General features: G+C 39.4%; 1 pseudogene across 1 annotated transcript; it reads left to right on the forward strand.

The window, feature by feature from the left end:
* Positions 1–2,707: 2,707 nt before the first annotated feature.
* LOC309656961 (large ribosomal subunit protein eL38 pseudogene) lies at positions 2,708–5,724 on the forward strand (annotated as a pseudogene). The gene has a single exon. The product of its transcript is annotated as a large ribosomal subunit protein eL38 pseudogene (transcript).
* The last annotated feature ends 5,529 nt before the right edge of the window (positions 5,725–11,253 follow it).

The following is an 11,253-nucleotide window of genomic DNA, read 5'->3' on the forward strand; positions in this document are numbered from 1 at the left end:
AAGTATAATTAAAACAACTGCAATAAGGTAAAATAAAACCACAACAGAAAAAAAAAAAAGTGGGGTGGGGGGTGATAAGCCAAAAGGAGAGAACAATAGCAAAGTATAAAGAATAAAATAAAATTAGAGAAATAAAAGATTTATTGGGAAAAATAAAAATAGAAAAGAATCAACAACAATGAATCAACAAGGTAAAATGGAACCCCAGTCTAAAAGAGGAAAAAAGAAAAGAAAGAAAGCCTTGGCTATGGGGTTGGAGTTTAGGCCAGGGTGGAACTTAGGCAGGGGCGGGGTTTAGGGTGGGGCTGGACTTAGGCAGGTTGGGGCCTAGGCTCAGGACCCACATAGGTGGAAAAGGCCCTGGGGGCGAGGCCTAGGCAGGGCGACATTCAAGCGTGGGCTGGGGCCTCTGCTTAGGACCTGCAGGGAAAGGGAGAGGCAGCACGTCGGAAGGAGGGCTTCTGGAGTGTGGAGTTCCAGAGTTTGGGGGTAGGGCCCTGAATGAGGGTGTGTGGGTGGGGTTTAGGCGCAGCACATTGGAGGGGGTCTCCAGGTGTAGAGGTAGGGCCCTGCGTGGGGGTTTAGGGGTGGGGCTTGGGTTCTGCACAGCAGGAGGGAGGCTCCGAGGGCAGAGGATTAGGCCTGGGAGCCCAGCAGGCTCCCCGGTGCCTAAGTGGACAGGGAAAGTACTGGCCGCATTCCCTTCCGTTCCTTTGCACCCCTCCCCCACCATCTCCCCCAGAGTCTCCCCTGTGGCGCTGGACCCCTAACCCTGGCTGAGTCCTGCTGGGTGTAGGAACTCCTCCCTTCCCCCAGCCATCCCTTAGGGGTGCAGGTCCCATCCCACCTCCACTTCTCCTCCCCCTTCACTCCCCCCACACCCCACGTCCTTCCCAGTTGCTGGGTGTTCCTCCCATCCCCTTAGGTGTCAGTGGTCCCCCACCGGTGGCTGGTAGGTGCCCCAGTTGTGAGGAGACGCGAATTCCACGTCCTCCTAGTATGCCATCTTGATTCTGCCCTCCCATTATTCTGTAATAACCTAAATGGGAAAAGAACTTGAAGAAAAATAGATATATGTATAGTACACCTGAATCACTCTGCTGTACACCTGAAACTAATACAACACTGCTAATCAACTATAGTCCAATATAACATAAAAATTTAAATAAATGACAATCAATGAGTAAGATGACTATTACTGTACATAGTCATACCAATGATTTGCTAGTCATCTTGCTGTTCGTTCACTCAATAATGTATTACTGAATGTACTTTTTTTCAAATACCAGTAAGCTATCTTATTTTATGTTATTTTATTTGCTAGTTAGAACTGCCAATTGTATAAGCACAAGTTTAACAATTGTACTGTAAGATCAAGAGGAAAGAAAAATGCTCTTTTGGCATCCCTTGATTTCTCCTCTTAGGTATCATTGTCTTCCCCTGAGATACATTTAGACCACTCTACAGCAAAGTGGCTTGACCCTCTGTCCTCAGTATCACTGGCAACAATCCTCAAAGCTGCCAATGGCAGTTGTGGACACTCACTGGAAATGACAGCAGACTTCAACAGGGCATTGACTTGCATGAAGTTTCTCTAATGCTTAAGGAGTTTGGTCATGTGTCAGAGCTGCTCACGTTAAATGATCTATTAGGTGCCATGATCTCCAGAAAGTTCATCTGTCACACAGTAGGCCAGAAGTGTCACCTCTGTTTAATGTGATATGAAGCCAAACTCCCAAACTAACTAGAGAGAAATTGGCATACGTCACTGCTGACGATCAGAAAACTGAGGCTCTCGGTTCACACCCACGATTGTGCAAATGAAAGTTCCCTACTTTAACCAGTACATAAGCTAAATGTTTAATAGTTTCAGAGTCTATGACTTAATGGCCATTGAATTTTAATAGTTACAGTATTATTAGCTTAAAATAATATTATAATGAATATAAAGTAAACCTATAATGAGTATAGTTATGACTAAGATGAGTGAAAGCCTTTTTTTTTTTTTGCGGGGGTGGCTACAAAATGAAACTTTTGTGAGTAGTAAGTGAAAATATTAAACTGAATTTACCAAACAAGAAAGATTTTTAACTGTGAAAGAAGTCCAAGATTCATTTTCAGGTATTTGTAATATTTGTGAGGATCTGGGGTGATTCCTAAGTTGGTCAAAGACAACATCATGCATGGCAAGATCTAGCTGAAAAGAAAAATCACAGTATCGATTAAATGGAAATCAAGTTTAGTGAAGTGTCCCTGAAGATAGGGTATATAGACTCTTCAGAAGCACCCTCAAGTGGTTATCACTAGGCTAACATGGACTGGTGATTAAAAGAATTAATTATAAAGGAAAAAAATACAATTTAAATATTGTGCTAAAAAGTATGTACGGGCTTCCCTGGTGGCGCAGTGGTTGAGAATCTGCCTGCTAATGCAGGGGACACGGGTTCGAGCCCTGGTCTGGGAAGATCCCACATGCCGCGGAGCAACTGGGCCCGTGAGCCACAACTACTGAGCCTGCGCGTCTGGAGCCTCTGCTCCGCAACAAGAGAGGCCGCGATAGTGAGAGGCCCGCGCACCGCGATGAAGAGTGGCCCCCGCTTGCCGCAACTAGAGAAAGCCCTCGCACAGAAACGAAGACCCAACACAGCCAAAAATTAATTAATTAATTAATTAATTAAAAAAAAAAAGTATGTATGTGCATTATATCTGACATATTTTTGATATCACAAAAGGTAACAACTGGGTTCACTCTCAGCCTTTGTCTCAAGATACATGAAAGTAAAAGAGAAAGTGTGCACTTTAGGCTGACATTTCATCATTTGTATAATCTGTATATGTTTCCCATTTTGTGTGTTTTCCTTTGTTACAGTCCAGGTAATTTTACCAATAGTCTAGAAGACTGTTAAGATGATTCCTACAGCTGAGATGTAAGTTGCATCTCTTAGAGAACTCACAAGTGTGTAAAATTTTTAAATACACTAGGGTCATGCAGAGACTCAAATCTCCTTCCCCTTTAGACAAGCACTTGGAAAGATAAAGCAGGTGAGTTATTTCTCCAAAACACAGTTTTGGAGTTGCGGCTAGGGCATGCTGGGACTGCAGTCTGCACACTGTTCTGTGTCTTTCCAACATGTGATGACACCTCCCACAGTACTAAATTCTTTCGGATATGATTAGTCTTTACAGTCTTCCTCAAGCAGCATGACTGCCTCCTTACACTTCAAAGAGACATTAAGAGACCCTAAGAGTGCAAACCATAAAAAAGAATTGATAAATTGATAATGCTATAATTTAGAAGTTTGTCACCAAAAAAAGATACTATAAACAAAAGATAATGCACAAATGAGAAACCATTAGCATTGGACATAACTGAAAAAGGACTAGTCTCCTGAATATATAAAGAGCTCCTTTAACTCAAAAAGAAAATGAAAACAGAAAAAAAAATTGACAAAATATGAAGAAGCAATTCATTGACCAAGAAACCCAAATGAAAAATAGATGAATAAAAAGATGCTCAGCCACACTGGAAATTAGGAAGATGTAAATTAAAACAATGAGATAGTATAAAATTGACAGAAAAAAAAGTCTGACACTACCAAGTACAAGTAATGTTGCAGAGCTATGGGAACTGTCACTTATTGCTGCTAAGAGTTTAAATTGGTACAATGACTTTGGACAACTACTGACAATATCTAGTAAAGTTTTTAAAAGCTCATATCCTGTAAGTCAGCAGCTTTCCCCTAAATCTGTGTTTCTCAAGAAGGAGAGGAGTAGTTCACCTATCCAGGGGATATTTGGCAGTGTCTGGAGACATTTTTAATTGTCACATCTGGGGTTGCAAAGGCAAGGGAGGAGAGAGGGGATACTACTGCAATCTAGTCCATAGAGGCTAGAGATACTGTTAAACTTCCTACAAAGCACAGATTATCCCTATGCCCAAAGAATTATCTGGTTCAAAATTTCAGCAGTGCTGAGGTTGGGAATGATGGCCCCCAAAAGACCTGTCTACCTGGAATCCGTGAATGTGACTTTACTTGGTAAAAGGGTCTTTGCATGTGAAGTTAAGGATCTCAAAATGAGATCTTGGATTATCTAGATGGATCCAAAATCCAATGACAAGTGTCCTTATAAGAAGACAAGGCACACGTCTCTCGGGCCCTATGTGGAGAGCGGGGGGTAATCCGTGGTAATCCACGGCCGGGTGATATCTGGGGACCCCGGGCCTGGATGGAAGGTTCCAGCCGTGCTCTCCACGCCTTGTCGCCATGCCTCGCAAAATTGAGGAAATCAAGGACTTTCTGCTCACAGCCAGGTGAAAGGACGTCAAGTCGGTCAAGATAAAGAAAAATAAGGATAATATGAAGTTTAAAGTTTGATGCAGCAGATACCTTTACACCTTGGTCATCACAGACAAAGAGAAGGCAGAGAAGCTGAAGCAATCCCTGCCCCCAGGTTTGGCAGTGAAGGAGCTGAAATGAATCACACACTGACTTGAATTGTATTAAAATTTTAAAAATTCTCAAAAAAAAAAAAAGAAGAGGAGGCACAGACAGAAGAGGAGAGACACAGAGGAGATGGCCACGTAAAGACAGAGGCAGAGATTGGAGTAAGCACCCCCAGGCCGAGTGCCAACAGTCAACAGAAGATGGAACAGGCAAGAAATGCAATCTCCCCTAGAGCTTCTGGAGGAAGTGACTGACACCTTGATATGGGGCTTCTGCCCTGCAAAAATGTAAGAGGAAAATATCTGTTGTTTTAAGCCACCCAGTTTGTAGTAATTTGCTGTGGTAGCCTGGAGACTAGATATACACTCAAGAGAAACACTTGCATATGTTTGGGAGGAGAAAGGTACAAGGTTGTAACTGAAGTTCATTATAGCAAAAAAAAAAAAAAAAAGAATTGAAACAACCTAAATTTTTATCAAGAGGAAAATTGAAAAACGTGTTGAAGTATATTCACTTAATGTTCTACAGCAGTTAAAAAAAAGAACAAATTGGGACTGCATGTATCAGCATGTGTTAATTTCACAATATAATACTGAGAGAATAAAAGCCAGTTCAGAAGGATATATAAGGTATGATACCATTTATATAAAGTTTTTAAATCTACAAAGCAATATTCTATAATATTTATGGCTATCTAAATCTGTGGCAAAAGTATAATAATGTGGGTGATAAACACTGGTCCCCCAGTAGTAAGTACTCCTGCTATGGATATGGAGGAAAAAGAGAGAGAAGGGGTGTACAGGAAGCTCCTCTTTGCATCTGAAATATTTAACATCTTTACTTAAAAGAAATAGTCTGATGAAGATCTGGCATGACATTAAGATCTGATAAAGCTGGGTTTTGCCATCTTGTAGTAGTGTCCATTCTCTATTTTAAATCATTTATGAGAAAATTAACTAGCCAAGGTTTATAAGACATGGAAATGTATGCCATGTAAAATAAATCAGAATGATGTTTACAGGTGTCAGCGTAGTAATGAAGAGACAGTGAAGTGATGAGGAAACAGGATACAGGTGGGGCGTTGGATTCAACACAGAGATGGAGCCCTAATGAGCTGGACAATCAGAGCACAGATGCATCCCTTTTTAAAGCTTTCTTCAGGGAGTTTCCTCTTTTCCTCCCCACCTGTCTCTCCTCTAGCTCTTTTATTATTTGATTTCAGTTGAGAACATTCTCCCTAGTTTTTCCTTGGTTCAAAATTACAGCTAGGATAGTGGTAAATGAGGATGGAGAGACTTTGGTTTTTGTTGTTTTGATCAAGAGCCAAACAGGATATTTGCATCAGTGAGTTATACTGTCCTAACCATACTTTTCAGATTTGGAGGAATTGCAGCTGTGATGTCTTCCAAGGGACTTCTGAGCACAACAGCAGAACTGTCTTATTAGTGCTTCTGGGTCCTGGCTCTGGGGTTCCTCGAGGAAGGCAGGGCCAGCTGAGCAACACAGATGAATTTTGTGAGCCTAGTTGAGCTTGTGAATATGTACAAAGTCCAACTCCAGTTTGTGATTATGAACTTAGTCGAAGTACACCAGATCAAGAGTTAGGGAAGGTATCTGAGAGGAAAAAACTAATAATAAAACACTATGCTGCTGGCATGTGGGGACCACTAGTAGTTTGGAGATGTTTTGGGAAGAAGAAAATATCCTGATTGTTTAACAGTCTAAAATGCCTAGGCTCCTTCCTTTCATGTTGTCCCTCATGACAAAGACTGGATTTTGATAACAATGACTGGCTTGAAATAATTAGGAAGAAAGCACTATATTCTTCGGACCAAAAAAAAAAAAATTTATAAACTGAACCTCTTCACTCATGAATTTTTATATTAGATGAGGCACTTCCAAATGTAAGATGGAAATACAGTGCTATTCTAAGAAAAAAAAAAAAACACCCTGTATTTCCAATTTTGCAGCTCATTATCTTTCTTTGTCCACTACATATATATAATCTGCTCCAAAACTTCAAATTAGGAACTTATTTATAGCATTATTCTTGCTAACCTTGATATTAACCCCAAAGCTTCTGGAAAAGCGCTACTTTTGGGCTTTGCATATAATCTGTCCTTTCCCCAAGATGTACTCACTAGGATAGAAATATTTATTTATGCAATTATCTGTTTACTGTGTTCCCACCTAGCTAGACTGGAAGCTCTATGAGGGGAGAGGGAGTGACTGTCTCGTTCAGCACTTCATGTTAGTGCCTATCATAGAGTTTGCCCCATAGTAAGTGCTTATAATGGACTGAATTATGTTCCCCCAAATTCATATGTTGAAACTAACTTCCAATGTGACCGTATTTGGTGATAGGGCATTTAAGGACGCAACTAAGGTTAAATGAAGTCCTGATCCGATAGGACTGGTGTCCTTGTAAGAAGAGGAATAGATATCAGAGCTCACCCTCTGTGTGTTCACAGAATAGAGGCCATGTGAGGACACAGCAAGAAGCCAGGTGCCTATAACTCAGCTCACCAGAAACCAACCCTGATGGCACCTTGATCTTGGGCTTCTAGCCTCCAAAACTGTGAGTAAATAAATTTCTGTTGTTTAAGACACCCAGCCTGTGGTATTCTGACCTAATACATTGTTCAATAAATTCTTATGAAATAAATGGTGTTGTGTTGATGATGATGATTATAAGAAATTACAGGCTGATAGAACATAAATGCTAAGTATGTAAAGGTATAGCTATTAAACCAATTTTAAGTAATTCAGATTTAGTGCTTCCTAAATACACAAAAATAATTCTATCCACAGATCAAAGATGTTTAAATTACATTTCACAAGAACAGATGCAGAAAACCATATTTCATTCTTGATTGGGTTATTTTTTTTTTTTTTTTTTTTTTAACATCTTTATTGAAGTATAATTGCCTTACAATGGTGTGTTAGCTTCTGCTTTATAACAAAGTGAATCAGTTATACATATACAATATGTTCCCATTTCTCTTCCCTCTTGCATCTCCCTCCCTCCCACCCTCCCCATCCCATCCCTCTAGATGGTCACAAAGCACCGAGCTGATCTCCCTGTGCTATGCGGCTGCTTCCCACTAGTTATCTATTTTACATTTGGTAGTGTATATATGTCCATGACACTCTCTTACCCTGTCACATCTCACCCCACCCCCTCCCCATATCCTCAAGTCCATTCTCTAGTAGGTCTGTGTCTTTATTCCCGTCTTGCCACTAGGTTCTTCATGGCCTTTTTTTTTTTTTTCCCCTTAGATTCCGTATATATGTGTTAGCATACTGTATTTGTTTTTCTCTTTCTGACTTACTTCACTCTGTATGACAGACTCTAACTCCATCCACCTCATTACAAATACCTCCATTTCATTTCTTTTTATGGCTGAGTAATATTCCATTGTATATATGTGCCACATCTTCTTTATCCATTCATCTGTCGATGGACATTTAGATTGCTTCCATGTCCTGGCTATTGTAAATAGAGCTGCAATGAACATTTTGGTACATGACTCTTTTTGACCTATGGTTTTCTCAGGGTATATGCCCAGTAGTGGGATTGCTGGGTCGTATGGTAGTTCTATTTGTAGTTTTTTAAGGAACCTCCATACTGTTCTCCATAGTGGCTGTATCAATTTACATTCCCACCAACAGTGCAAGAGTGTTCCCTTTCCTCCACACCCTCTCCAGCATTTATTGTTTCTAGATTTTTTGATGATGGCCATTCTGACCGGTGTGAGATGATATCTCATTGTAGTTTTGATTTGCATTTCTCTAATGATTAATGATGTTGAGCATTCTTTCATGTGTCTGTAGGCCATCTGTATATCTTCTTTGGAGAAATGTCTATTTAGGTCTTCTGCCCATTTTTGGATTGGGTTGTTCGTTTTTTTGTTATTGAGCTGCATGAGCTGCTTGTAAATCTTGGAGATTAATCCTTTGTCAGTTGCTTCATTTGCAAATATTTTCTCCCATTCTGATGGTTGTCTTTTGGTCTTGTTTATGGTTTCCTTTGCTGTGCAAAAGCTTTTAAGTTTCATTAGGTCCCATTTGTTTATTTGTGTTCTTATTTCCATTTCTCTGGGAGCTGGGTCAAAAAGAATCTTGCTGTGATGTATGTCATAGAGTGTTCTGCCTATGTTTTCCTCTAAGAGTTTGATAGTGTCTGCCCTTACACTTAGGTCTTTAATCCATTTTGAGTTTATTTTTGTGCATGGTGTCAGGGAGTGTTCTATTTTCATACTTTTACATGTACCTGTCCAATTTTCCCAGCACCACTTATTGAAGAGGCTGTCTTTTCTCCACTGTATATGCTTGCCTCCTTTATCAAAAATAAGGTGCCCATATGTGTGTGGGTTTATCTCTGGGCTTTCTATCCTGTTCCATTGATCTATATTTCTGTTTTTGTGCCAGTACCAAACTGTCTTGATTACTGAAGCTTTGTAATATAGTCTGAAGTCAGGGAGCCTGATTCCCCCAGCTCCATTTTTCGTTCTCAAGATTGCTTTGGCTATTCGGGGTCTTTTGTGTTTCCATACAAATTGTGCAATTTTTTGTTCTAGTTCTGTGAAAAATGCCAGTGGTAGTTTGATAGGGATTGCATTGAATCTGTAGATTGCTTTGGGTAGTAGAGTCATTTTCACAATGTTGATTCTTCCAATCCAGGAACATGGTATATCTCTCCATCTATTTGTATCATCTTTAATTTCTTTCATCAGTGTCTTATAATTTTCTGCATACAGGTCTTTTGTCTCCTTAGGTAGGTTTATTCCTAGATATTTTATTCTTTTTGTTGCAATGGTAAATGGGAGTGTTTTCTTAATTTCACTTTCAGATTTTTCGTCATTAGTGTATAGAAATGCAAGAGATTTCTGTGCATTAATTTTGTATCCTGCTACTTTACCAAATTCATTGATTAGCTCTAGGAGTTTTCTGGTAGCATCTTTAGGATTCTCTATGTATAGTATCATGTCATCTGCAAATAGTGACAGCTTTACTTCTTCTTTTCCGATTTGGATTCCTTTTATTTCTTTGTCTTCTCTGATTGCTGTGGCTAACACTTCCAAAACTATGTTGAATAATAGTGGTGAGAGTGGGCAACCTTGTCTTGTTCCTGATCTTAGTGGAAATGGTTTCAGTTTTTCACCATTGAGGACAATGTTGGCTGTGGGTTTGTCATATATGGCCTTTATTATGTTGAGGAAAGTTCCCTCTATGCCTACTTTCTGCAGGGCTTTTATCATAAATGGGTGTTGAATTTTGTCGAAAGCTTTCTCTGCATCTATTGAGATGATCATATGGTTTTTCTCCTTCAGTTTGTTAATATGATGTATCACATTGATTGATTTGCGTATATTGAAGAATCCTTGCATTCCTGGGATAAACCCCACTTGATCATGGTGTATGATCCTTTTAATGTGCTGTTGGATTCTGTTTGCTAGTATTTTGTTGAGGATTTTTGCATCTATGTTCATCAGTGATATTGGCCTGTAGTTTTCTTTCTTTGTGACATCTTTGTCTGGTTTTGGTATCAGGGTGATGGTGGCCTCGTAGAATGAGTTTGGGAGTGTTCCTCCCTCTGCAATATTTTGGAAGAGTTTGAGAAGGATAGGTGTTAGCTCTTCTCTAAATGTTTGATAGAATTCACCTGTGAAGCCATCTGGTCCTGGGCTTTTGTTTGTTGGAAGGTTTTTAATCACAGTTTCAATTTCAGTGCTTGTGATTGGTCTGTTCATATTTTCTATTTCTTCCTGGTTCAGTCTCGGCAGTTTGTGCCTTTCTAAGAATCTGTCCATTTCTTCCAGGTTGTCCATTTTATTGGCATAGAGTTGCTTGTAGTAATCTCTCATGATCTTTTGTATTTCTGCAGTGTCAGTGGTTACTTCTCCTTTTTCATTTCTAATTCTATTGATCTGAGTCTTCTCCCTTTTTCTCTTGATGAGTCTGGCTAATGGTTTATCAATTTTGTTTATCTTCTCAAAGAACCAGCTTTTAGTTTCATTGATTTTTGCTATTGTTTCCTTCATTTCTTTTTCATTTATTTCTGACCTGATCTTTATAATTTCTTTCCTTCTGCTGGCTTTGGGGTTTTTTTGTTCTTCTTTCTCTAATTGCTTTAGGTGCAAGGTTAGGTTGTTTATTCGAGATGTTTCCTGTTTCTTGAGGTAGGCTTGTATTGCTATAAACTTCCCTCTTAGCACTGCTTTTGCTGCGTCCCATAGGTTTTGGGTCGTCGTATCTCCATTGTCATTTGTTTCTAGGTATTTTTTGATTTCCCCTTTGATTTCTTCAGTGATCACTTCGTTATTAAGTAATGTATTGTGTAGCCTCCATGTGTTTGTATTTTTTACAGGTCTTTTCCTGTAATTGATATCTAGTCTCATAGCGTTGTGGTCGGAAAAGATACTTGATACTATTTCAATTTTCTTAAATTTACCAAGGCTTGATTTGTGACCCAAGATATGATCTATCCTGGAGAATGTTCCATGAGCACTTGAGAAAAATGTGTATTCTGTTGTTTTTGGATGGAATGTCCTATAAATATCAATTAAGTCTATCTTGTTTAATGTATCATTTAAAGCTTGTGTTTCCTTATTTATTTTCATTTTGGATGATCTGTCCATTGGTGAGAGTGGGGTGTTAAAGTCCCCTACTATGATTGTGTTGCTGTCGATGTCCCCTTTTATGGCTGTTAGTATTTGCCTTATGTATTGAGGTGCTCCTATGTTGGGTGCATAAATATTTACAATTGTTATACCTTCCTCTTGTATCGATCCCTTGATCATTATAT

This window comes from Balaenoptera physalus (genome assembly GCF_965194825.1).
Source record: "Balaenoptera physalus genome assembly, chromosome: 3".
NCBI lineage: Eukaryota > Metazoa > Chordata > Mammalia > Artiodactyla > Balaenopteridae > Balaenoptera > Balaenoptera physalus.